General features: G+C 41.2%; 1 protein-coding gene across 2 annotated transcripts in view; it reads left to right on the top strand.

The window, feature by feature from the left end:
* The window catches only part of LOC140464052 (dual specificity mitogen-activated protein kinase kinase 6), a 148,023-nt gene that overhangs the window by 2,222 nt on the left and 119,249 nt on the right, over positions 1-26,552 (top strand). The gene's annotated exons all lie outside the window — the stretch shown is intronic.

Below are 26,552 nucleotides of genomic sequence, written 5' to 3'. Positions count from 1 at the left end.
AAGGAATTGGAAGGTGTGAGCTGTAGGGAGAGGCTGAATAGGCTGGGGATATTTTCCCAGGATTGTCGGGGGTTGAGGGGTGACCATATAGCGGTTTATACAATCATGAGGGGCATGGATAGGGGAATAGTCAAGATTTTTTTCCCTGGGGTGGGAGAGTCCAAACCTAGAGGACATAGGTTTAAGGTGAGAAGGGAAAGATTTAAAAGAGTCCTAAGGGGCAACGTTTTCATGCAGAGGATGGTGTGTGTATGGAATGAGCTGCCATAGGTAGTGGTGGAGGCTGGTACAATTACAACATTTAAAAGGCATCTGGATGGGTATGTGAATAGGAAGGGTTCAGCGGGATATGGGCCAAATGCTGATAAATGGGACTAAATTCGGATATCTGGTTGGCATGAATAAGTTGGACTGAAGGGTCTGTTTCCATGCTGTACAATTCTATGACTCTAAACATAGAAAAGGCTGGAGAAACTCAGCAGGTCTGGTGGCATCTATGAGGGAGAAAGAGACACGCACAGACACAGAGTTCATGTTTCAAGTCTGGTCTGACTCTTCAGGTTTTCAGCGTCAACTGTATTTTTCCTTTATTTAAGTGACATCTTTGAGCCTGATGCGTACCCCCAGTGGGAAATGGATCCAGGTGTTGTGCACTTCAGTGAAGTAGCTGATGGAAATGAGTTTGTAACATAATATAGTGAGGAAACAGAATACATTTAAACATGGTTGAATAATTCTAGGTTTTACTAAAAATTCCAATTAACATGAATAACATTTTTATTTCTATGCCACATTAACCTTATATTTTAGCCAAAGACTGCAGCATTAGGAAAATGAATGGCTTATTAAATTATATTTAGTTAAGGAAAGTGATGATTGACACTAATTTGGTTTTCTCAATTAGTAAAACCACTGAGGATATTTGTACTTCAGATCTAATGTAAAATAACTACAAACAGCTTGTGTTAATTATAATTTTTGTCACACTATATTTGAAGGGGTCCTAATAATGAGTTCCTGGAAACGATTATTTAATTTCTTTTCTGTGCATATGAGGCAATTTTTACACCAAAAAGAGCTAAAGCTGAAATCTATTTGTCATGTACTTCTAGGTCATTGGCTCTTTTCTGCCCTCTGTAGTAGCACTTGAAGGAGTATTCTCCCAGTAAAATTTTTTGTTTCATAATTTATAATTGTACTGAATACAATGATTGAAATATTGGAAAATTTCATAAGTTGGACTTTATTTCTATAAAGGTTGAGATGAGAACTAAAATCCTTCAGGCAAATCTTATTGAAATGAGCTGTCAATAAGAGGCCGTGTTGTGTGTATCCATGGTGAGGGAACATGCAACTTAATGGTGCAGGCAGTGGGTGGTTGTAGCTGTTATCATGTTATAGCTCCTTCAGATGCTAGTACTGTACTCCTTTCAGTCCTCTTATTTAAACACCGGTTTATGTTTGAAGGTCTTAACATGGCTTTTTAAACAAATTAAGTAAGTTTTTAACGATCAAGTCGCATCAAGCCTGTGCATGTGGTCATGATAATGAAGACTTTGGAAAGTTGAGATTGCTTAGCATTGGACTAATAGCCAGAAAGTTTTAAGACTTGTTAGTAACTGAGCTTGCTCAAAATCAGGCGGTCCTGTCTGCTATGTTGGGTAACACAAACTAGTTAATATAATCAAAATTAATCCAATGAAAATCCCACTATTTTTGGACATCTCTTTTAAGTTTCAGTTTCAAATTCTCAGTAAACTAGAGGTGTTCATTTTTACCTTTTGATATTTAGACTCTTGGATTATACATGAAACAATCCCATTTAGTGGTCGATATGTTTTCTAGTTCCTCTACGTTCAGAACATTTAGAAATACTTTGTTTAGGTTCATACTTCCAGAAGCTCCAAGCTTTAATTTCCTGCCACAAAATCAGAAATTGCTGGAGAAACTGAGGAGGTCAAGCAGCATCTGTGGAGAGAAAGTGGAGTTAACGTTTCCGGTTGGAGCTGGAGAAAAGTCAGTAGACCTGAAACGTTAACTCCACTTTCTCTCCACAGATGCTGCCTGACCTGCTCAGTTTCGCCAGCAATTTCTGATTTTTGTTCTTGATTCTCAGCATACACAGTTCTTTGGTTTATTTTGGTTTAATTTCCTGCTGCTGTTTATTTGGCTGATGCATGACGCCTGAATACAATTGACAGTGAACAAGGATACCATTTTCATAGAGATGTACAGCATGGAAACAGACCCTTCGGTCCAACCCGTCCATGCTGACCAGATATCCCAATCCAATCTAGTTCCACCTGCCAGCACCCGGCCCATATCCCTACAAACCCTTCCTATTCATATACCCATCCAGATGCCTTTTAAATGTTGCAATTGTACTAGCCGCAACCACTTCTTCTGGCAGCTCATTCCATACACGTACCACCCTCTGTGTGAAAAAGTTGCCCCTTAGGTCTCTTTTATATCTTTCCCCTCTCACCTAAACTTATGCCCTTTAGTTCTGGATTCCCCAACCCCAGGGAAGAAAGACTTCGTCTATTTACCCTATCTATGTCCCTCATGATTTTATAAATCTCTATAAGGTTACCCCTCATCCTCCGACGCTCCAGGGAAAACAGCCCTAGCCTATTCAACTTCTCAAATCCTCCAACCCTGGCAATATCCTTGTAAATCTTTTCTGAACCCTTTCAAGTTTCTCAACATCTTTCCAATAGGAAGGAGACCAGAATTGCACACAATATTCCAAAAGTGGCCAAACCAATGTCTTGTACATCCGCAACATGACCTCCCAACTATTTTACTCAGTGCTCTGACCAAGAGAGGAAAGCATGCCAAACGCCTTCTTCGAAATCCTATCTACCTACGACTCTACTTTCAAGGAGCTATGAATTTCCACTCCAAGATCTCTTTGTTCAGCAACACTCCCTGGGACCTTACCATTACCATTAAGTGTATAAGTCCTGCTAAGATTTCTTTCCTAATATGCAGCACCTCACATTTATCTAAATTAAATACCATCTGCCACTCCTCAGCCCATTGGCCTATCTGATCAAGATCCTGTTGTAATCTGAGGTAACCTTCTTCGCTGTCCACTGCACCTCCAATTTTGGTGTCATCTGCAAACTTGCTAACTGTAGCTGTTATGCTCACATCCAAATCATTAATATAAATTATGAAAAGTAGAGGACCCAGCACCAATCCTTGTGGCACTCCACTGGTTACAGGCCTCCAATCTGAAAAACAACCCTCCACCACCACCACCCTCTGTCTTCTACCTTTGAGCCAATTCTGTATCCAATGGGGTCTGAGTAGTCTGGCAGTCATTTCCGGGATGTCTTTGATGTAGGAGTGAGTGGCCCAGGTTTCTGGACGTGTTTTGTCTGATTGTTGGGTTTGTTGCTCAGAAATGGGCGGACTGTGTTCATTGGCGTAGTTGCCCACAATCCTACCAACACACTAAAACAGCAGCTAATAAATTTGAAAGACCCTATACAGACTACAAGCAAAACTAATGTCATTTACAAAATACCTTGCAAGAACTATAACAAACACTACATTGGACAAACAAGTAGAAAGCTAGCCACCAGGACACTCTCACTAGTATCCTTACATACAGATGAGCAAGGACACCACTTCGACTGGGACAACACATCCATTCTAGGACAAGCCAAACAGAGAGACGCACGAAAATTCCTAGAAGCATGGCATTCCAACTGGAACTCTATCAACAAACACATTGACTTGGATCCCATTTACCACCCCTGAGAAAAGAACAGGAAATGACATTACAATAGGAAACTGCCACCATAGGAAATGACATCACCAACTCTCGGAAACTCAAACATATAAATAGAAAGTGGGATACACCACCAGTGCTTCATTCAGAGGCTCACTGAAGATATTACTTATAGGGTGATGAAACGTCAGAAAATGAATCTTCCAGCTCAGCGAGCAAACCTACATCCAGAATATCAACACTGTACAGGTGGTCCCCGATTTACAAGCAGCTGAGTTATGAACGCTTGTCCTTAAAGCATAGCTTCCCATGCAGGGGTGTGTTCAGTTTAATTTTCATGATCTGACCTGCAAACATGTATCATTTTATTTTATGGTGTTACACTTGCGTACAAGTTGGCTTAGGAATGTATTTATGGATGGAACCCGTTAGCAATCTGGAGACCACCTGCATATGACTTAAAAGCAGATATCTTCAACATAGGCAAGGAGAAGTGGTCAAATTGAATATTTAGAATGCAAAATGAATACATAGACTATATAATTGCAGCACTCTGACCCACCACAATGTTGCTGTTCTCTTTCCTAATGTCCTGCAATGATTGTGTGGTCTTATTTTAAAGAATATTCCTACTAAGTGCTGTACTGTCCAGGTTGTATTTTTGAATAGAAAATTTGGGCCTTACTACTTGTTTAAAAATTGACACTATAAGACAACACAGCAAAACTTTTCAACTGGTTCAGTCCAATTTAAAACTGAATACAAGTATAATGCACACTGTTAAGATTTAAAATAAAATGATTACAAGTGGGCTAATGTTTCCCTGTACAAGTGGAAATGAAATGATGGCAATGTGCACAATATCACAAACGTAATGGTGTTGATTAGAATCACAGTGACAATACTGTAACATTTAGCATGTTTTAAACTAGAGACCAGATTATCTCATACTAACATTTTCTGACCGTCAAATCAGTAACACTTTTCGTCCATTATTAAAAAGAAAGTCCATTAGCCCAGCCAGCCTTTTCATTCAGTTTCGTATAAAATCTAGCCATCCTGAACTTTGTTTGCTGACAGAAATTTGTGTAGTTCCTTTTTGAGTCATGTTGTATTTGTCTGTCTGCCTCACTGGTTCAGGTGACCTGTGTGATTATCATCCTCATCCTAAAATAGCATTGCCTGACTTTGTTTTCTTCACCCTCCCTCAATTTGAAACAATAACTTGAATTTTTGTGAAATTATGTGAACCTGTGTCTTTGAAACCTGAATAATCTGAAATACGTCCAATAAATTGATGCTACAACATCTTAATCACAGCAGTTCAATTACAATTTCTATATAAATCAGTTTTTGCGATTGACTTTTAAAGTACAGATTTGAATGTGTCAGAATTAAATCTGGAACTCATCCTTTGTAAAGTTAAATGAACTTTACATTTTGAGTAACATTTTCAAAAATTGAACGGAATTGTTCATTGACTCTTATCTGGAGATAAACAATGGTATTGTGGTGGGTTTGAAGTTATATGTGTGTCAGGATAGCAGATTTCCTTCTCGAAGGGCATTAATGAACTAGATGGATTTCTACAACATTTGACTCATTATGTGGTTTCCATTAGGCTAGCTTTTCATTTTATCTTTTTTCTTGAATTCACATTCAAAGCTATGTTCCCCTGGACATTAGCCTGTGGGTCAGGAGTATGAATCCAGTGATATGACCACTCCACCACCCACTTGATGCTCATTATTGAATTGATTTAAACACTGTGTCTAGTATTTGGAATATTAAACAGTGAAATATTTGGAAGCTCATAACATTGAGTTTAATAATATGTGCATTCATTTATTTCTCGATTTGTATGCTTACCAAATCAGCCAAGTGTGTTGGTGGTTCTAGGTTCATGTTGAGGTAACACTACTATTTTCAGGTTTTTTTTGGGTATTGTAACTGTTCCCAGTCATGCAGGCCTAAAATGTTAAAAAGCTGAAACTTGAATGTCCTCATTTGAACTTGTCCAATGTAACCTGTGATAGAAAGTGTAAATTATATGTCATATTTTTGCATTGGATTTTGAAATAGAGGCTGATTCAGGTTGATTATGAGAAGTCCTTTTTTTTTAAAATAATGGAAGGTTGATTTGGAACAGTGACCTGAATAGTTCAGAAAACAGGTGGTTGCATTAGAATGCCTGAGAGAACCCTGTAGTGTTAATATAGTGTTATTTAACCAACTATTGATAAAATGTTTTTCCTATTGGGTTTCTTGCAGATCGACTGAGCACATTAAGGCAGTTAGTTTAGTTTGATTTTAGAAGGTTTAAAGTGTTGATTTCAGAAACTGGGAGTTCAGTTCACAGAACAGTTTTTCTCTTAATGGGTGAGCAACCTTTTCTATCCAGATTAGAGTGGTGCTGGAAAAGCATAGCAGGTCAGGTAGCATCCGAGGAGCAGGAAAATTGATGTTTCGGGCAAAAGCCCTTCATCGATTTTCCTGCTCCTCGGATGCTGCCTGACCTGCTGTGCTTTTCCAGTACCACTCTAACCTTGACTCTGACTCTGATCTCCAGCATCTGCAGGCCTCACTTTCACCTAACCTTTTTTATCCCTTAGTTCTGTTCTGAGGAACCGGCTAGCTCACCAAGAGTGTTCTAGTCTGTGGAGCTTCCAAGCCTGGAGAGTTTATCGAGAAATCTTCGAATAGTTAGAATTGAAAATATTAGATCTTCAGAACTGTGAAATATTCATGCTAACAGATGCAGAAAGAATTGTAAATAAAAAAAAATCAACAGTGCAAGGGGAAGAAAATTGGAAAGCATCAATTAAGTAAGGATATTAAAAATCTGATCTAAGAATGATATTTCTTTGGCATCAAATCTCTGTTACAGAGCTGTTGGGAAATGGGTTGAAACTTTGTTTTCATGTTTATGATAAGAGCTTTTTACTTGTCGTAATGTTATGTTCTGTTGTTAAAGAACATTTTCAGCCTTGTGTGAATATATTTCAGGAATTAACTGCCACTGTAACCAGCAGCAAAGATTCAACATATGATCTAGCGATCCACAATCGTACTGGAATCTGATGTCCATTATTGCCATCAACTGATGTGGGGAGGTTGGGGTGGGGTAGATGGAATTATAATAATCTTTCATTTAAAGTCACGTGACTGCCATCATACTTGGCTTTTTGTCTCAAACCGTACTTCATATTTTTCTTATATCAATGTTTTTAAAAGCTTTGTTTCCTGCTGGATCATGTGACCTGTTACAGCATCCTTCACTGTGAATCTGGAAAGTGAGTTCTATTCTGTTCTTGCTGACATGCTTTCAGCTCTGGGACTGGACAGATAGGAGCAGGAATTTGGCTTTTCCAAACCCAGGGACACTAAGCCCACAGGTAGAGCTGCATGCTTTACCATTTTCACCCTAACGATTAGTCCCCCTCCCATAGGCTAACTCGGCATAGCCAGGGAATTGTCTCTGCCAGACTTCTGACTACAAGACTCAGTTTAAAGAGAAATTGGGTCATGCATTAGTCAAAAAGTACATCTTTGTAATAAAATATAAATAGACTGAAAAGATCCCATAAAATGTGTGCCATAAAATGACAATGATACTCGGTGCAATTACTCTCCAGAGGAAGCTGTTCTTGGCTATTTTAGCTATTAAGTCTGTCTGAATATTCACAGCGATTCTTCCTCCTTTCATGACTCCTTTCATCTGTACAAACAGTCTACAATTTTAACCTCTCCCTACTATGATCTGAAGTCCCGGCTTCAAAAAGACCACCATCATCCCAGTGCCAAAGAAAGAACATGAGCGTGCCTGAATGACTACTGCCCAACAATGACACTGTTGACTCTGATCTCCATAATTGTGAAGTTCTTTAAGAAGTTAGCCATGGCTCTCATCAACTCCAGTCTCCCAGATTGACTTGACACCTTGCAATTCGTCTACTAGTGCAACAGGTCCACAGCAAATACCATCTTTCTGGCCCTGCACTCATCCCTGGAACATGTGGATAACAAGGATACCTATGTCAGAATCCTATGTCTTGACTACTGCTTCACCTTCAACACCATAATTCCGCTCAAAGTGTGGCGCTGGAAAAGCACAGAAGGTCAGGCAACATCCAAGGAGCAGGAGAGTCGACGTTTCAGGGCATAATGTGGGGCTTGTGTCTGAAGCATTGACTCTCCTGCTCCTCGGATGTTGCCTGATCTGCTGTGCTTTTCCAGCGCAACACGTTTTGAGTCTGATCTCCAGCATCTGCAGTCCTCACTTTCTCTCACATCGTGATTCCAAACAAACCCATCTCTAAACTCCGAGACCTAGGTCTTGGCATACCCCCTCTGTAACTGGGTCAGAAAGTTGAGGATCTGTACACCACAATCTGTGAAAGCAGGTGACAACACCTCTTCCATGATCATCTCAACACCGGTGCCTCACAAAGCTGTGTACTCAGCCCCCTACTATGCACTCTATACACTCTCAATTGTGTGGCTAAATTCAGCTCCATCTCCACTTACAAGTTTGCTGATGATATCACTGTTGTAAATTGGATCTCAAACAATGCTGAGCCAAAATACAGGTAAGAGTGCTTAGAGGCATGATGTAAGGATAATAATGTCCCTCAACATCAGCAAAACGAGGGAATTGGTCATTGACTTCAGGAAGCGGAGTAGAGGGCATTCTCCTGTCTCCATCATTGGTGCTGAGGTGGAGATGGTTGAAAAAGGGTCAGGTTCCTGGGAGTGGCGATCACCAGCAATCTGTCCCGGTCCACTCACGTTGATGCGATGGTCAAGAAAGCACAACAATACCTCTACTTCCTCAGTAGGCTAAGGAAATTTGGCAATTCCACAAAGATTCCTATCAATTTTTATAGAAAGCATCCTGTCTGGATGCATCATGCTGCGGTATGGCAACTGCTCTTCCCAACACTGTAAGAAACTACAGAGAGTTGCGAACACAGCCCGGTTCATCCTACAAAGCAGCCTTCCATCCATGGACTCCATCTATACTTCTCAGTGCCTCAGGAAAGCAATCAATATAATCAAAGACTCCTCCCACCCTAGTTATACACACTTCTACTATCTTCCATTGGGTACAAGATGATATAAAAGTGTGAATACATGTATGAATAGATTCAAGAACAGCTTCTTCCCTGCTGTTATCAGACTTTTGAATGGACCTCTCAAATGTTAATGCTGATCTCTCTGTCTCTCTATTTTTCATCTTCTCTGTGACTGTCACACGCTATTATGCATTCTGTTCTGCTACCCTGATGCACTTCATATGGTCTGATCTGTCTGTATATCATGCAAAACAACAATTTTCACTGTATCTCAGTACATGTGACAACAATAAATCAAATAAACTAACTTACTCGGACCTCAGTTTTAGATTGTTAATTCAATCAACAAAGGCTACCTCTGATTACATTGAGACCACTGTCAGTATCTAGCAACTTGCTTCATTAGGAGTTTAATTACAATTGGTCATTGCTTTAATCAAGAATAGAATTGCTGTCATCACATACACTTCACTGACTTTGAGGAAATTAGAATGACCTTTGCAGAAATCCTTGTTTTATCTTGATCATGCGATTTGTTTTTTGAATTGCTAACTACTTTCTGTTGTGCTGCATTCGCATATTGTTTGCCACGCAATCTGTCCTTTCCAGGTTTGGGATGATAGAATGGTTCAGATTATGTCCATTATCTTGGTCATGCCAATTGCTGGTTCACTGAAACCTAATTTCTTGAATGATAATGGCAAGGAACTTTACTGAGCTTTCTCTGGGTCATTTTTAGATTTCTCCATTATATTCTTGCCAAGGAAACAAAATCTTGCCAGTGCTCTTTTTTTTTACATGAATAACATCCACTGGCAAAAGCCTCCTATTTTTCAAAGCAACTTAAGAGTCCTAGTTCAGGATTCTTTTATGCAGGTTCAGTTGGCATTTAGGAAGGCAAATACAATGTTAGCATTCATTTTAAGAGGGCTGGAGTGCGAAAACAGGGATGGAATGCTGAGACTGTATAAGGCTCTGATCAGATTGCATTTGGAATATTATGAGCAGTTGTGGGCCATGTATTTAAGGAAGGATGTGCTGCCCTTGGAGGAGATCCAGAGGAGGTTCACAATAGTGATCCCAAAAATGTTGCCCTCTGGGATGGGCAACAAATGTTGGCCTAGCCAGTAATGGCCTCAACCTGTGAATAAATAAAGTCCTGTATGCTACTGGGTCTTCCATTGTGAAGATTGATGCCAAGTATCTATTTAATTCTTCCACCATTTCTTTGTTTCCCATTTCAGGTAGTTCTTCTGTAATGTGATGGTCGCATTCTTGTGCAACCCTGCATTATAGAAAAGTCACGCCTTAGAGATCATGTTTAAAGTGTTGGCACTGTAATCACATTGCAGCCAACGCATTTTCAAAGTTCACGCTTTAGAAACAGTGTCCCCAGTTTGTTAATGGTGTTACAGCAAATTTGCATTAACGAAACATTCGTATGGCAGAGCAACCTGTCCGACATCTCCCGCCTCATTTTCCAGTGGCCCACTCTTCCCTGTCTCCTACCTCATATATATCGAGAAAAAACACTTGCAATCTTCTTTTAGATTACTAGCTAGCTCCCTCGTATTTCATCTTTTCCCCCTTTATTACTTTTTTGCTCATCCTCTGCTGGCTTTTAAAGGATTCCAATCCTTTGGCTTCCAACTAATCTGAACCACACTGTATGCTTTTTCTTTTGCTTGAATGCTGTCCCTGAATTTCCTCATTAGCCATGGTTGCTTACTCCTCCCCTTAGTATGTTTCTTCTTCCTTGGGATGCGTTTCTGCTGTGGTTCTTGAATTACCCCCCGAACCTTCAGCCAATGCTGCTCCACCATCTTCCCTGCCAGGCTGCCCTTCCAATCAACTACAGCTAGCTCCTTCCTCATGCCTTTGTTGTTATCATTACTCAATAGTAATGCCGTTGAATCTGATTCCAGCTTCTTCTCCTCAAACTGCAGGGTGAATTCTGTCATATTATGGACACTGCTCCCTAAGATTTCCTTCATTTGAAGGTCAAGTCTGGCTCCACACCAAGTCCAGAATTGCCCCTAGTGGGCTGTACCACAAGCTGCTCCAAAAAAAAAGTCTTGTAGACATTCCATGAATTCCTTCCCTTGGGCTCTGCTACCAATCTGATGTTTCCCAATCCACCTGCCTATTATTGAGGTTCCCCCATGATTATTGTAATCGTGCCTTTCTTATGCACCTTTTCTATCTCCTGATTTATTTTCTGCCCCAGCTGGGTCAGAGTCTGGCGTATTGGGCTCTCTGGGAGTGTTAATGGTAGGTTGGGGGATCACGTTAAACATTATTCTGAGGAAGGGTCAGTTGACCTGAAACGTTAACTCAATTCTCTCCACAGATATTTCCAGATCAGTGGAGCTTTTCCAACCATTTCTGTTTTTGTCTGTAATGTTTCCTGAGTTTACTTAACTGTAGCTGATCCCTGTGAATTGTTTAAAAGATATTTTCCGGGCTAGGGAAATTGCCCTGTAGAATCTTCAATTTCCTGGGTTATTCCCTCAGAGTCTGTTCTGTTGGGGATTCCACAGAATCTACACACTCAACTCCCATCCATTCTGCAGAAACAGGCATTTGGCTATTGGAAGATCTAGGCCTTTGTGTCTACGTGCATCCTTGCATGTGATAAAGGGAAAGTATCCCTCTGCCTTTAAAGGTAAAAGAGAATATGTTGTCACATTGCATAGATTGAGGAGAAAGTGAGGACTGCAGATGCTGGAGATCAGAGCTGAAAATGTGTTGCTGGAAAAGCGCAGCAGGTCAGGCAGCATCCAAGGAACAGGAGAATCGACGTTTCGGGCATCAGCCCTTCTTCAGGAATGAGGAAAGTGTGTCCAGCAGGCTAAGATAAAAGGTAGGAAGGAGGGACTTGGGGGAGGGGCGTTGGGAATGCGATAGGTGGAGGGAGGTCAAGGTGAGGGTGATAGGCCAGAGTAGGGGGGGGGGCGGAGGCGGAGAGGTCAGGAAGAAGATTGCAGGTTAGGAAGGCGGTGCTGAGTTTGAGGGATTTGACTGAGACAAGGTGGGGGGAAGGGAAATGAGGAAACTGGAGAAATCTGAGTTCATCCCTTGTGGTTGGAGGGTTCCCAGGCGGAAGATGAGGCGGCGATGGAGGAGTCCAAGGACCTGCATGTCCGTGGTGGAGTGGGAGGGGGAGTTGAAGTGTTGAGCCACGGGGTGGTTGGGTTGGTTGGTCCGGCTGTCCCAGAGGTGTTCTCTGAAACGTTCCGCAAGTTGGCGGCCTGTCTCCCCAATATAGAGGAGGCCACATCGGGTGCAGCGGATGCAATAGATGATGTGTGTGGAGGTGCAGGTGAATTTGTGGCGGATATGGAAGTGTCCCTTGGGGCCTTGGAGGGAGGTAAGGGGGGAGGTGTGGGCGCAAGTTTTGCATTTCTTGCAGTTGCAGGGGAAGGTGCCGGGAGTGGAGGTTGGGTTGGTGGGGGGTGTGGACTGACGAGGGAGTCACAGAGGGAGTAGTGCATAGATTCCAGATTAGACGGGCAGTGTACCTTTTAAGACAGTTACTTGACATCACAACACATGATGTTCCTGTGTTCAGGTACCCACCTCACCATGAGTAGGGTTCTCAGTACAATGGAGTCAGTGTGTTCAGTCAGACATTATGCATATGTAACGTAAGGTAACATCAGTAAGCATAGAACAAAGACCATGCATAAGTCTCTGAAATTAGATTAATGTAAATAATTAGTGTTGTTAATGAACTTCAAGACATCATCCTCACAAAGGGCCAAGCCTTCATTACATCAGCTAGAGGGCAGCACTGAGACCATTTCATGTTGGAAGTGGGATCTGATATGACAAGCTTTGCAAGACAAGAGCTCTCACAGTCTGATTGCATTTTCTCTGTTTTTAAATGACATTTCACTGAAGGAGCCCTAGATTCTGTCATGTGTAGCTAAAAATTTAAGTGGATTTCAAGAAAGATTTGTGTTTTGGCATTTATAAGGAATTGAATTTCAGTAAAATTGCTGCCTTTGCTTTGAGACTTCCGAGTTTGCAATTGTTGCAAAATGAAATTGAGAACATCGTGAGCAAGTGGGAAAGAGAGATTGAATGAATCATAAACCTACCAGGATAGTAGTAGGCAGATGGAGCCATGTCTGTGGCTTATTTTGTCAAATTACAGTGATATTCAATTCCATTCTGATCTGTCTCCAGTTGTCTAGACCACATGGTTCGTACTGGTTTACTGCAAGCTAGCAAATTTTATTGCAGCTTTGTTTCAGATTACCCAGCAATTACTGAACCCAAAATGTTTCAGATTTTGTTTTTGTTCTCAATTTTCTTTTCAAGGCCACAATGCCACCAGAAGGCATCCTGTCCCCAGGTTTCTTGTACATCTGTGAACTGAGATACGAACTGCCCATTTGTTGCCTTTCTTAGTGTTTATTGAATATGCATACATAGGCTACATTTGTAGTCTCTTGCTGAATAGTTTTGAAAGAATGAAAACATCACAATAGCACTGGTAATATTTTTTATGATTGCTCCGTATCCTCTGTGATTGTATGGGCTTTCATAATTTAAGCTTTTTCCAAGAGTACTTGTACGACTGCAAAACCTGATATCACCTTTATTGTTTATTCCTGTCTACACCACAGGTCTTTCCCATTTGCCCTTTCTGATCCTGGAACTTAATACAGTGAAGTGCTCACAAAACATGAAGCCTCCCAGAGTCAATTGTCAAATACAAGTTCAGATGACTTGAGATTGAGCCTGATGGCATGTTAATGATTTTCTGTCTCTTCTGTTTTCTCCTGTCTTCAGATTTCTTTTTCAGCAACAGCATCTGTTTTGATCTCTGCTTTTGATTTTCTTCTGAATTTGTAAGGAATAAACAGTATCTGGGATGGGTTTTTAGACAGCGATGGACTTTTTCAAGTTCTGTTTTCTGTTCTAAAATGCAAACATCCTGCTGAATGAATTGTTCTCTGGTTCCTAATCAGAGAGTGAACAGTTGGTTGTCAGGAGGCCAACTATGTAAGATGTATAACTGGTGATTCACACCTCCTGATATCAAGTCATAGCAAATGTGTGAGAGGTAAGATCGAAGGCTCTCTTCCCAATGTACTGTAAATATATCCTGGCCGCAGTGTGGTTCCTTTTTCATCTGCCAACTGCATTTCTCACAGGCATCCGCTCTGTAGCCACCATCAGCCACGAATAGCAGGGAGTCTGTAATTGGACATTAATTGAAATGTAAGGAGCAAAAGAAACCATAATAACTAGTTATAAGCTAGGATAGCTATCAATCAATGCATGACTTTCTGTTGATAATGTTTATCTGTTGTCAAAATATGGCCAGTGCTGTGCTGGTTCATTCAGTAACAGCATTTCTTTGAGTCTGTCTGTGACAGACAGGATTGTCATTATCTTTGTGTAACAAGCCCCATCATTTCCTGCTGGATCTACTTTGAGAGGAAAAGGCTTCAAATTTCTTAACATGTATGCATTGTTGAAATTGAGATGATGAACTCACTCTTTTTCATGTTTCATTTTAAATATGATGTAGTGGTTAGTTGACAAAATTGCTATTTTAGATTAAACAAATGTAATAAAACAAAATCACATGGTTTAGCTCATTTTGAAGAATGGTTTTTAAATTGTGGCATGTTCACACACTTACTGTGTTAAAGCTCTTCCCAAGTGTGGCATTTAATGGGCATTAGCCTTCACTAAATAAACAGAAACTGATTAGCAGCGCAATGGTTATTACTCACACCCTAAGAGTTCAGCAAGTTTGTTGTTCCATGACTTTTAATACATGACTTCTTGTGATTTGTTGTACTAAGAGTAGGATTTAGATCTAGTTTTGAATTGGTATGTTACTATGATAGGTTGTCATCTGTATTGTTTTAGAGCTATTCGTGACGAGAATATATATTGTGTTAGTACGTTGAATATAGTATTACTACTTCTATTATGTTCTTTAGGAGCCAAAAGAACTACTGTTTACTTTTTAAACTTGTAATGTTGTTTGTGATAATAGGATAAAGTCAGAATATTTCTGCATTTAAGCAAGGAATCGTGATAATGCAATTTGAACAGACAGACTCAAAGAAATACTTTATATTTTCTTTGTTGGAATTATTAATTTGACATTTTTGTATATAACAAATGGGTGACTGCCTCTACTTTCTTTCCTTTGTCCAGTCTGGGGAGACTTATTTTTTTGAAGGCCACTCGTATTTTAAATTGTTAATCAGAACTACAACTCCAGAACATTCATTATTTTCTTGCTGTGAGTACATCACACTTCTCCATTCAGTTCAGCGTAAACTTTCTCATTTAGCCATGACATATCATGCCTAGTTATTACTTTAAGAGGATTTCTGAAACATCAAAGCAAAATGAGCCTAACAGCTGCCTTGAAATGACTCATAATTTGACTGGTTTTAGCTCTTCCCATGTAGTGGATTTTGGTTTTGTGTTGTTTCTTTAAGGGAGCATTATCCTGCCCATTATTGAATATCATTCTCACAGACTGCGAGAGAAAGGAGATCCCTGAAAGTCAGGACCCACTGCCCAGCTTTTTATTTGCTGCTTGCTATTGTTGGAACTCCCACTTTGTCCCAAGAAGAGATCTTTTGATCTTAGTAGTATCTTCTTCTTGGAGAGTTGCTGACTGGAGTGGACTGTTTTGAAACTTTTCTTGTGGTTTGAAAGCTCCTCTTGCTGTGTCAGCAAACCTGTGGTGGTACTCTATGGCTGAGCAAAGCTGGCTCTGATGTGGAGCTTTCCAGCTACAAGAGTGGCACCCTCATTCCCTTATGGTTGCTGTCTTCCACACGTGTTGGGCTCCTTCTATTAGAGTCCATTCGTGACTCTGGGGAAATGATCTCTCCTCTCCAATGAAAGATCTGTATTTTGCAAGTAAAGTTCAGTCTGGCTGGTGAGCTGCACTGCTTGTGGTAATGTAAGCTCTTCTTTAGACTGCAAACATTCTGATAGGGCTTCACCCTGTAACCCCGCTACAGTAGTCCTGTATAATCTCTTCTTTCATGTTCCATTCTGGCAATTATTTGCTGGATAGTATAAATCATCTCCTGGTTCCTAGTTGTGAATGTTAAACTTCGTCTGGTCTATAGTTGGGTTTTGTTTTAAACTGAATTGTAAATCAAAGACTTTCATTGCATTGCTTTATGTTCCAGTTTCTTCTGTTGTGTATAACCTGGTTAGAATGGCATTGATTGTGTGTACAGCAATTCACTAACTTGATCCATATCTGGCTTTTCAGTCAAGGCCTGAAGCAACATGCTATCCGTTAAACCATTGGCACCAGTTAGTCTAATACGTAGCCTGGTTGAAATCTTCTCCATGGTCTAAAGACTTTGGTAAAACACAAGATTTTCCATCACTGGTGTGTACACTCTTGTAAGTGAAGACTAACAGGCTTTTTTAAACATAACTAAACAGGGTGGTACAGTGTCTCAGTGGTTAGCACCACAGGTTTGCAGATAGCTTGCTGAAGAAGCAAGAGGAACTTTCAATCTACAAGGAAATTTTTAAAACAGTCCACTCCAGTCAACACCTCTCGGCAAGTAAATGCTACTGAGGCAAAGCAACGTTCTTCTTGGGGACAAAATGTGAGTTCCAACAATGGTAAGCAGTGAATTTAAAAAAAAAACCTAGCCAGAGAAGATGACATAGAATTAGGGGGCCAAACCATTGAGCTTCTAGAAATGCAGGCTGCTGTTGCAAAGCTTAAAATTCAGGATCAAAAGAGGCTCAGACAGATCAATGTTCAAGATTTCAAACTCTAATTCCTTCAGTGAAACTGCTGACATATAAGTCCAGTTAAAGACAGTCACAAGTATAATCAACCTTGCGAACTGTGAAAGGAGAAGATTGCTGAAGATCTCTTTTAAGAAAAGAAATCCTGTGCAGGGACATCAGTGTTCTTACATCATTGACACAACAAAAAGATACATTGACAGTCTCCCTCTTATGAGAACAGTTGGAGCTCCAATATATTCTGAACTACTAGCTGAAGAAAACTTTCTGCTACCATCTTAAAAAGTGATGCTCTTTGAAAAGAAACTCGATAGAGGGAACAGAAATTTTAGTCTAAATTTATAGAACAGTTGTGTTGAAGCAAGCTCTTGTTCATGATGGAAATCTTGAAAAAAACTTATAAATAAAACGAGCAGTAAGCCATTTGCTGCCTAACCTGTAGACCATAGTACAATGTGGGAATTTCTTACAGTTCCAGGTCCAGAGGTCTCTTTCCTTGTCACCAATGACGCACTTGTAATTTCTGATCAAGTTTTGGAAACGTTTGCCCTTTAATAGAAACTGTTATCCACTCCATCCTCTTTGCAGACAACAATAAGCAAACACACATATCCTATGTATCCTCCCATAATGTTTGGAATGCTGTTGCAGTTTGTCACAATACTGGTTCTTTTTGCAAGGTTATGATGCCCTTGAGGTTTTTTTCAGAGAAGTTAAAGGCTGGTTTTGAAAGTTTCACCTTGGCCCTTTTGTTTACCTTAACAGATATAACCTTCAGCCTAAGACTTCTATGTCTTAAAAGAAACTGGTATAATTAAAGGGGAGTGGCCAGCTAGCTGTATAGCTAGCCTTCGTTTTGATTAGAGTTTTTTTTAATGAAGTTCTGAACTGAAGTGAGTTCAGTGGCAGCAGTGTCTGGAAAAGGCAGTGGGGTCTTCCTCTCTCCTTTTGCCCCTCTGACATTGCAAACTGGAAGCTGGCTGTGTCATGATTACTGTTAGTGCTAAGGGATGTGTGTATTGGAACTGTTGCAAGTATTGTTGGAACAGCATCATTAAAGTCGAGTTAAGATAAATTATCTGGTATTCTCTTTTCTGTTCTTTGTGTTTCATTGCATAATTTTGTAAAGAAATTCTGTTTGTTTTAAAACTTGGCTGTCGAACCAGCTAATTCACTCAGAGAACATCCACTGTGCACTTAGCTAAAACAAATAGCAAAGTTACGGTCTGGGCTACCTGCTTAAAAATGTTTTGAGGATGTCTGACCTAGTCCATAACAAGATTAATGTTTAGAACCTCAAGAGACTTCCGATAGTTGGGGGAGTGGGAGTAACTATGACTCTAAAGTTAAATATTTATCGCCAAATATTGATGGTTAAAAAGGGTGCTGTAGAGAACTTGGTAGATGTGGACCAAAGGGTTAACTACATATCAAGTTATGTCAAACTGACACATCAGATTCCTTGGAACTGTGGATTGTGTCTGTACAGCTCCAGAAGATGTTCTGTCTCACCATCCCTATAAGTGATTAATTATATATATAATTAAATGTTCGCTTACTGAAGTTGGTTTGCTCAGTTGGTTGAACGGTTGGTTTGCAGTGCAGACTGATGCCTACAGACGGGTTCAATTCCCTCGGCAGCTGAGGCTACCATGAAGGTTCCAATCCTCACCTGAGGCCTGCTGACCCACAAACTCACCACAAGTCTTCTATAATGAAGGAATGGGACTCTGGTGACTTTACGTTTACATCATTACAGATTTACTACATACATCCTATGTGTTTGTAAAAATTCATGAGTGACATTTTTGTGCTTTAGCTGATTTGAAGTAATTGCTGTTGATGTATGTTGTCCAGCAGAAGTTCCTGACCAGTCTCTGTGTGGCTAGGGGAATGCTGGGGTAGTCACAAGCACAGTTTTAGTTGAAAACTCTTTACGAGCACTGACAGATAAATGTACTGGACATCTGTATATTTGTTTAAACATAGACAAGAAGATAAGGCAATCACAATGATCAAACCACTAAATATGCAATTCATTTTTAAGAATATGAGCTTAAACATCAAATTCCTGACGTAAATACTGCATGAGTGTTTGGTTTAGATCATCTGCTTAAAGACTTCTGTTACTCATATTTTTACTTATTGAAGAAAGCTGTAGTGACTCCCATCTAACTCATGGCTCATGCACAAGGCAACACTTAATGTATAAATAAACAAATTGTTACATTTGAGTGAAGGACCATGAATGTTTAAAAATACATGCAAATATCTCCTTTCAACCAACCACCACAAGATTCGTTACTTGAAAAGTACAAACCTTTTTGGACAGGGAATAATTAACAGAACAAGCTGTATGGATCTAACAAATGGTTTAAGACTGTGTGTGTTAGGTGCTCAGCTTTACTTCTTCTTTCTCCCAAGAACTCTGCGAAATGACGTGCTACCTAACAATGTCTCCTGAGTTCCAGCTATTCTCTGGGGTAAAACTTTCATTTATGCTCCCTTGACTGTGGTGATATCAGTCCCCTGTGCTGGTTACTTTTCCAATGCTTCCATGCAACTCAGTTCGTTTTTTTTCTTTGCGGTGAGGTCCATTGGGGATTGTCTCACTTGTTTCAAGCAAGGCAACCTTCCAGGTTCTGCTCCTCACAAGAATCAAGCTAAGTTTAATCCTGATGTATCATCAATAATGGGTATATGTTTTACTGTGCAGGTCTGCCTAACTGTCATTCATGTTGCCTAACATCTCTCAAAGTGTCACAAGCCATTCAAGCCCCAAAGTGCAATTAAAACTTTTTCCAGCGCCCACCTTTAGTGAAACCAGGAAACCTACCTCATCTCCAACCATCTTCTTGTTGACAAACCAGCTCTGGGCTGTTCTCGACTCAATCTTTATGTTAATTATTCCTCATTTACAATTTCTTCTTTGATCTGGTGGAGTTAATGAGTTTTATTCCAAGGTTTTAAAATAATTTAGTTCGAGGTCCTAAAATAACAAAATCTGTGTCGAATGCGGCTCCCCCAAGTAGGCCAGCTATCATGGCTCCTCGCTGTTTAGTAAATTTAAGCTCATTTGATGTTTTGTTGTTCCTACAACTCAGATGTTATATTCCAAGAATGAAATTTATATTCAAAAATACATGAAACTTGAACTAGAAATTAGCAATAGTGAAACACAACATGATGATAAACACAAAACTAACATTTTGTTGTAGATTACAAGGTAAGTTTTGATGATAAAGAAAAACCTGTTTGAATAATTATCCTGGGGTCAGTAATTTATATCACACCTTTCAACGTATAGTGTTTTACAAAAGCATCATAAAACCACATAGAGATACTAGGGCATTGAAAGACGTAGGTTTTGAGGAGCATCTTGTGGTGGGAGGCATAGAATGTGGTGCAGTGAAAAATTCAAAAGCTTGGGTACAGTTAACTGTAGTCTCGATCTCCAATGATGAAGCCATTTAAAACAGAGAATGAAAATTGAATTCAATGAGCAGAAGTAGTTGCATAGCTGGAGGAGTTTCGACATAGGGTTGAGAAAAAGGATTTGAAAATCCAGATAAGGTTTGCAAAACTTAGATCCTGCTGCACTGGGAGCCACTATAAGTTAAGGAGCATAAGGATGATTGGTAACTGAGTTTTGGTGCAAGTCAGGCAGCAGGCATCAAAGTTTTGGATAGCTTCAAGAATACAAAGGGTGCAAGATGGGAGACTAAAGACTGATTTCAAGAATGGAGTCCAAATTCTCTCTCAGCCACACAGATATGCAGGAATCTGAAAGATTCCCTGACAGACTGCACTGGGATTTTAATATTAATGTGCATGTTGGCATGAAAAAGAAGGCAAAATAAGTAAATCGTCTGTGAACTACAAATAAAAAGAAGCTTTGTAGTCAATCCTAGAGACAGAAAAAAGGCACAGATGTGGATTTTAACAACCAATGATCCAAGGCAAGAGTGGAAATAGGAAATATTGCAAGGTGGAATTTGGCTGTCTTGGTGGTTAAGTGGATATGAACTTGGTAGATCATCTTGATAAAATAGAACTTCAAGGTTCTGCATGTTTTGTCAGGTGTCAGATGGATAGATTCCCTACACTGTGGAAACAGGCCCTTCAGCCCAAAAGTCCAGACCGACCCCCTAAGAGTAATCCACCCCGTATCCTATATTTACCCTTGACCAATGCACGGAGCCTTCCACATCCATCAAAGTTTTCCCTGCACATCCACTAATATCATTTATTGTATCCGTTGCTCCCGATGCGGTCTCCTCTACATTGGGGAGACAGGGCGCGTCCTAGCAGAGCGCTTTAGGGAACATCTCCGGGACACCCGCACCAATCAACCACACCGCCCTGTGGCCCAACATTTCAACTCCCCCTCCCACTCTGCCGAGGACATGGAAGTCCTGGGCCGCCTCCACCGCCGCTCCCTCACCACCAGATGCCTGGAGGAAGAACGCCTCATCTTCCGCCTCAGAACACTTCAACCCCAGGGCATCAATGTGGACTTCAACAGTTTCCTCATTTCCCCTTCCCCCACCTCACCCTAGTTCCAAACTTCCAGATCAGCACTGTCCCCATGACTTGTCCTACTTGCCGATCTTCTTTTCCACCTATCTACTCCACCCTGCTCCTGCCCCCGACCTATCACCTTCATCCCCTCCCCCACTCACTTAGTGTACTCTATGCTACTTTCTCCCCCCCCCCCCACCTTCCTCTCATTTATCTCTCCACCCTTCAGGCTCTCTGCCTGTATTCCTGATGAAGGGCTTTTGCCCGAAATGTCGATTTTACTGCTCCTCGGATGCTGCCTGAACTGCTGTGCTCTTCCAGCACCACTCTAATCCAGAATGCACTTAACACTCTGGGCAATTTAGCATGGCCAATTCACCTGACCTGCACATCTTTGAATTGTGGGAGGAAACCCCCACAGACAAGTGGAGAATGTGCAAACTCCACACAGACAGGAATTGAACCTGGGTCCCTGGCACTGTGAGGCAGCAGTGCTAACCACTGAGCCACCATGGTATTACAAGAGTCTTTTCAGAGATTGCAGAGAGATTACAGAACTCTGAGGTACAGTGGCATCTGGGTGTCCAGTGATATGAATCTTGAAAAGTTAATATGAAGATACAGTAGGTAAATTGGAGGCCAAATGAAGTGGAGTTTTTTAATAAATGTGATTAGACCACTTGACTCCTTGAACGTGCTCCACCATTCACTAAGATCTGATTGTAACCTCTAAATCCACATCCCTGCTTACAAATATCTTTCATCCCCTTTATTTGCAATAACCTATCTCCCAAGGCTTTTAAAAATAGTCAAAGACACAACTTCCAAAAGCTTTGTTGTCTTCAACAATGTTAAGTAGAGACTATTAAGAGGAAGTCAGGTCTTCAAAATCATGCATGATTTTGCCAGAGTGAATGAACAGTGGTGGAAATCTCTCACCAGAGGACATAGAAAAGCAATAACTGAATTTTTAAATTCCAACACAACTGGCCCTATTTTCTGACTATTGTGTCCAGTGAATGATATTCCAAGATATTCCAAAGCCTATATACAGGTGTTAAACCACAGTTTGCATCGTTAGCTAATTTAGCAATACTAAAGCTGGCGGCAGACAGCCAAGCGAGGGTAATATTATTTTGCTGTAAGTATGAGGTTTTTTTCACTTTCAAATTTTGCCCAATCAATGGTTTCCCTATTTCCAGCCCTTGTCCCTTGAACATGCTGACATGTGTCTGGTTAATATTCCTAGGCACAGAGTTTGGGTAGTTCAGAGATAGTTAACATGGAGAGTGTTGCATGTGTGTGCCAACTCACTATGCTCTATGAGCTGTTGCTCAGAATGAAGGCTGCTTCCACCATCTCCTTTGAAGAGAAGGAAACAATGGGACTTACTTGATCTTTTGTGGTAGAGAAAGCACACTTCCAGTTTAGAGTTATAGAGATGTACAGCATGGAAACAGATCCTTCAGTGCAACTCATCCATGCTGACCAGGTATGCTAAATTAATCTAGCTCCATTTGCCAGCATATGGCCCTTATCCCTCTAAGCCCTTCCTATTCACAAACCCATCCAGATGCCTTTTAAATGCTGTAATTGCACCAGCCTCCACCACTTCCTCTGGCACGTGCACCACCCTCTGTGTGAAAGGTCCATTTTAAATCTTTTCCCTCTCACGTTAAACCTATGCTCTTTAATTCTGGCCTCCTTCACCCCAGAAAAAAAATCTTGGCTATTCACCCTATCCGTATCCTTTATGATTTTGTAAACCTCTATAATGTCACCCTTCAGCCTCTGATGTTCCAGGGAAAACATCTCCAGCCTTTTCAGCCTCTCCCTATCGCTCAAATTCTCCAACCCTGGCAACATCCTTGGAAATCTTTCCTAAACCCTTTCAAATTTCACAACGTTTTCCCTAGAGCAGGGAGACCAGAATTGCACACCATATTCCAAAAGTGGCCTCACCAATGTCCTGTACAGCAATAACATGACCTCCCAACTCCTATACTCTGCACTGACCAATAATGGCAAGCATACCAAATGCCTTCTTCACTATCCTGTCTACCTGCGACTCCATTTTCAAGGAGCTGTGAACCTGCACTCCAAGGTTTCTTTTTTCAGCAGCACTCCCCAGAACCTTACCATTAAGTGTATAAGTCCTGCCCTGGTTTGCCTTTCTGAAATGCAGCATGTCACGTATCTAAATTAAACTCCATCTGCCACCCATTGGTCCATCTGACTGAAGTCCCATAGTACTCTGAGATAACCTTCTTCACTGTCCACTCTACCTCTAAATTTGGTGTCATCTGCAAACCACTAATCATACCTCTTATGTTCACATGCAAATCATTTATATAAATTACATAAAGCAGTGAACCCAGTATCGATCCTTGTGGCATGCAACTGGTCACAGCCCGCCAGTCTGAAAAGTAACCCTCCTCCACCACCCTTTGTCTTTGAGCCAGTTCTGTATCCAAATGGTTTGTTCTGTTAGACGTGGTACCACTGTTTAAGAAGGATGGTAAGGACAAGCCAGGGAGCTATAGACCAGTGAGCCTGGCGTTGGTGGAGAAAGTGAGGACTGAAGGTGCTGGAGATCAGAGCTGAAAATGTGTTGTGGGAAAAGCGCAGCAGGTCAGGCAGCATACAAGGAGCAGGAGAATCGACGTTTCCGGCATGAGTCCGAAGAAGGGCTCATTCCCGAAACGTCGATTCTCCCGCTCCTTGGATGCTGCCTGACCTGCTGCGCTTTTCCAGTAACACATTTTCAGCTGACGTTGGTGGTGGGCAAGTTGTTGGTGGGAATCTTGAGGACAGGATGTACATGTATTTGGAAAGCCAAGGACTGATTGAGGATAGTCAATATGGCTTTGTGTGTGGGAAGTCATGTCTCACAAACTTGATTGAGTTTTTTGAAGAAGTAACAAAGAGGATTGATTAGGGCAGAGCAGTAGATAAAATCTCTATGGACTTTAGTGAGGCGTTCGACAAGATTCCCCATGGGAGACTGGTTAGCAAGGTTAGATCTCACAGAATACAGGGAGAACTAGCCATTTGGATACAGAACTGGCTCAAAGGTAGAAGACAGAGGGTGGTGGTGGAGGGTTGTTTTTCAGACTGGAGGCCTGTGACCAGTGGAGTGCCACAAGGATCAGTGCTGGGTGCTCTACTTTTTGTCATTTATATAATTGGTTTAGATGCAAGCATAAGAGGTTACTGTTTGCAGATGACACCAAAATTGGAGGTGTAGTGGACAGTGAAGAAGGTTACCTCAGATTACAATGGGATCTTGACCAGATGGACCAATGGGCTGAGAAGTGGCAGATGGAGTTTAATTTTGGGAAAGCAAGTTTTAGCAGGACTTATATATTTAATGGTAAGGTTCTAGGGAATGTTGCTGGACAAAGAGACCTTGGAATGCAGGTTCACAGCTCCTTGAAAGTGGAGTCGCAGATAGATAGGATAGTGAAGAAGGCATTTGGTATGCTTTCTTTTATTGGCCAGAGTATTGAGTACAGGAGTTGGGAGATCATGTTGCGGCTGTAAAAGGGACATTGGTTAGGCCACTGTTGGAACATGTGTGCAATTCTGGTCTCCTTCCTATCAGAAAGATGTTATGAAACTTGAAAGGGTTCAGAAAGGATGTAAAAGGATGTTGCCAGGGTTGGAGGATTTGAGCTAAAGGGAGGGGCTGAACAGGCTGGGGCTGTTTTCCCTGGAGCGTCAGAGGCTGAGGGGTGACCTTCTCGAGGTTTACAAAATTATGAGGGGCATGGATAGGATAAATAGACAAAATATATTTTTTTTCTGGGGTGGGGGAATCCAGAACAAGAGGGGATAGGTTTAGGGTGAGAGGGGAAAGATATAAAAGAGACCTAAGGGGCAACCTTCTCATGCAGAGGGTGGTACGTGTATGGAATGAACTGCCACAGGAAGTGGTGGAGGCTGGTACAATTGCAACATTTAAAAGGCAATTGGATGGGTATATGAATAGGAAGGGTTTGGAGGGATATGGGCCAGGTGCTGGCAGGTGGGACTAGATTGGGTTAGGATATCTTGTTTGCATTGTCGGGTTGGACCGAAGGATCTGTTTCCATGTTGTACATCTCTGTGACTATGACTCTGTCTAACCTTGCTAACCAGTTTCCCATGGGGAACCTTGTTGAACACCTTACCAAAGTCCATATCGATCATGTCCACTGCTCTACCCTCATTGATCCTCTTTGTTACTCCCTGAAAAAACCCGATTAAGTTAGTGAAACACGATTTCCCACGCACGAAGCTATGTTGACTGAATGAAAAAGAAGAGCCTCTTGTATTCAGCCAAATATAGTTTGCTGAATGTTTCTAACTTGCTGCAGAAAGATTGAAAGGAGGGATATTATTACCATAACTTTAAGGAGGCACACATGATAAGTCTCCTGCCTTTGAGATGCTCAATCCATCTGGCATCATCATAGTGGGTGGTGCTTCTGGCAGTCTTCGATGTTAACCCTTCCACACCCATTTACAACAGAGCATTGGAGCTGAGCTTGATCCTTGGATCGTAAATGACGATCGAGCCTATTTCTGTTTTTGGAAGCATCACATTCTCCAAGTTTGCAGATAGCACAAAGATGGGTGAGAGGGTATGCTGCACTGAACATGCAGAGAAGCATTCAGTGAAATTTGGGGTAGTTAAGAAAATGGCAAGTACCTCTCAGATGTAGTATAGTTAGTTCACTGGTTTGTGAAGCACAGTGATGCCAACAGTGTAGGTTCAATTCTCACAGTGGCTGAGGATGCTATGAAGGACTCTTCTTCCCAACCTCTCCTCTCACTTGAGGTGTGGTGACCCTCAGGTTAAAGCATCACTAACTATCTCTCTGTAATGAAACAACAGTCCATGGTCTGACAGGACTATAGTGTTTTTACCTTTTTAATGTGAATAAATATGAGGTTACCTACATTGGTAGCAAAAACACGCAGACGGATTATTATCTGAATGGCAGTAGATTGGGAAAGAGGGTAGTGCAACAAAATCTTCGGTTTACATTGACACCCGTCGCTGAAAGTAAAGGTGGTGAAGAAGACCAATGGAATATTGGCCTTCAGGGATTCAAGTACATGAGCAGGGATGCTTTGCTGCAATTGTACAAGGCATTGGAAAGACCACAGCTGGAGTATTGTGTGCAGTTTTGGCCTCCTTATCTGAGAGAGGGTTTTCTAGCTAGTGAGGGAGTGCAGGTTTACCCTGGGATGGTGGGTTTGACATAGAGGAAGAGGCTGGATCAGTTGGGACAATGTTCGCGAGTGTTCAGAACAATGTGAGGGAATCGCATAAAAACCTTTAAAAATCTAACAGGATTAGACAGCACAGATGCAGGCTAGATGTCCTGAACTAGGGGGTCACAGCCTAAAGATTAGGGGTAGGCTTTTTAGGATAGAGATGAGGAATTTCTCCATCCAGG

This window comes from Chiloscyllium punctatum, chromosome 39 (genome assembly GCF_047496795.1).
Source record: "Chiloscyllium punctatum isolate Juve2018m chromosome 39, sChiPun1.3, whole genome shotgun sequence".
NCBI lineage: Eukaryota > Metazoa > Chordata > Chondrichthyes > Orectolobiformes > Hemiscylliidae > Chiloscyllium > Chiloscyllium punctatum.
Note: the sequence above shows the minus strand (reverse complement) of the source record. Positions and strands in the feature narration are given on the sequence as shown.